General features: G+C 40.0%; 1 pseudogene; it reads left to right on the plus strand.

Annotated features, from left to right (window-relative positions):
• Nucleotides 1-756: 756 nt before the first annotated feature.
• On the plus strand, nucleotides 757-2,230 carry LOC149185088 (strigolactones hydrolase CXE15 pseudogene; annotated as a pseudogene).
• Nucleotides 2,231-2,442: the final 212 nt, after the last annotated feature.

Consider the following 2,442-nt stretch of genomic DNA (forward strand, 5'->3'; position numbering starts at 1 on the left):
TTTGGAAAAAATTAATTTAATGGTAGAGATGTTATAATGTAATGTTTGACATTTTGACTATAAGTCAAATTACTTAAAAAAAAATTGTAATGTCAACATTTTAACTCTATTAAAATAAAATAAAAATAACCCAAAAGCTTAGAGGAATCAAATCTCTTAATATACAAACCTCTTTTAGAGTAAAAAAAGAGTTGATCCATGTAGACACTTGGTAAATCCAAAAATAAAATAAATCTAAACTAATAATTTAAAATAATCCATTTATACATATTTTTCTCATAAATTATAATAAATTATATCTAACATGTATTAATTTTAAAATAATAATTAAAAAAAAAAAAAAAAACCTCTTTTCAATCCCTTTTTCATACTTCAATTTCCTCCCTAATATATTAAAAACAATATCACAAGTATAACTACCCTCTTCATTACAAAACAACTTCTGCACTTACAAACAAAAAATTATCATAATCTATAACTGGCATCTAAATATTAATTTTGAAATTAAAAATATTCTCTTTTCAATTTTTATTTTTAAATTTAATTTTCTCCGTAACATATTAAAAACGATATCATTAGTATACCTAATCTATTTATCACAAAACAAAAAGTAAGTATGCCATTAATTAGAAAATTACTCATATCTTACTGACCGGAAAAGCCTAACCAATTCAAACACCGGTGACCAAACTATGAAGAATGATTTGCACCAACTAAATCAGATTATTTGAAAACTATTTCAAGATAATCGACCTTTGGAGTCCATTGACCTGTAATTGAGCGGCCATGATTGAGTCCAGGCATTGATGCAATGTGATGCAAATTACCCAAAATGCACCAATGCTTTTTGCAGTGTGATTCAGCGGAATTCTAATATCACGACATGAAATCCCTTCACAACTAGTCTGGTTTCCATTATATTGTTGCGACATTCTGCATAACAATCTGTCAAAGAAAATCGGTTTGTTCCTGTAAAGAAGAAAGAGAAAGCGGGGAGAAAGAATAGAAGGGGTGAGGAAAGGGAAAAGTGTTGGCATACTGTTTCAGCAGTGAGGATGGGAGAAGTGGAGAACGTTGCAGGATTACTGAAGGTGTACAGAGATGGCACAATTTTCCGTGAAGAGGATCTCCGAATGTTAGACTCCTCCTTGCAAGGAGAAGCACCAGAGACTGAGGTCGTGAGTAAAGATAAGGCGTTGAATGAGAATCTGGGGTTATGGGTTCGACTCTACATGCCCTCTTCTCACCTCCAACAGCAACCACAAACGCGCCAACTCCCAGTAATCATGTATTTCCATGGCGGCGGCTTCTGCCTCGTCTCCCCCTCCATGCCGGAGTATCACAACTTCTCTCTCAAATTGTCGGCGACAATCGGTGCAATCGTTGTGTCCGTGGCTTACAGATTGGCTCCTGAGCACCGCCTCCCCGCCGCCTACGATGACTGCATCACGGCACTCCAGTGGGTGAGCTCACATGCGGAAGACGGGGGAGACTTCGAATGCGACCCGTGGCTCGAGTCCCACGCGGACTTTTCTGCGGTGTATCTGATGGGAGACAGTGCTGGTGCAAACATCACACATCACGTTGTGGCGCTGCGTGGCGGTGTGGAAGCGTGTAACCCCATTACATTGGGAGGGTCGATACTGGTGCAGCCCTTCTTCGGCGCCGAGCAACGCACGCGGTCGGAGAGCGAGTGCCCACGTGACACGGTTCTCAACCTGGAGTTGAACGACGCTTTTTGGCGGCTGTCTCTCCCGGTGGGCAGTGACAGAGATCATCTATTTAGCAACCCTTGGAGCCCCGGAGCGCCAAAGCTGGAAGAGATTTCGATGCCTCCGTTGCTGGTGGCCATCGGTGGCAGAGATATGCTGAGAGATCGGGATCACGAGTACTCTGAGTTGTTGAAGCAGAAAGGGAAAAGCGTTGAGGTTTTAGTATTGGAGGAAGAAGAGCACGGATTCTATGTGCTCCAACCCCAATCTCAATCTTGTGAACGCCTCATTCAACAAATCTCTCGTTTCGTCTCCCCAGTTCATGTGGACAACATTGCCTCCTAGACAATCTGTACAAATTTGAACAATAAGAATTATTTGATTCTGATTATGCTAAGATATTATTTCATTTTGTTCGCAAGCAGTTACCACAGCTAGTTCAGGTTTGGAAGATGTGCTTCTTGTGTTGTGTTGGGTTGTTATGCACATGGAATTTACCTCAACCATATCTGGTTTGAATTTGCAATACAATTATCTCGCGTTGTTCTGGAATTTAGACTGCTTTGGTAATACAAGTTTTATTGTGAGAGCATTTCTACTTTGGCTCCTTGATGGCCATCATGTTACGCCAAATGTTTGCTTGTGATGTTTATTGATCTCCATTAGTATTGGAATCCAGTAGGAGAAGTCATCGATTTCGAAAAAACTTCTTGCATGTTTGATGGTGCCC

The sequence above is a fragment of the Pinus tabuliformis genome, chromosome 3_2, assembly GCF_031772625.1.
Source record: "Pinus tabuliformis cultivar Carrire ecotype Pingquan chromosome 3_2, CPIR1, whole genome shotgun sequence".
Lineage (NCBI taxonomy): Eukaryota > Viridiplantae > Streptophyta > Pinopsida > Pinales > Pinaceae > Pinus > Pinus tabuliformis.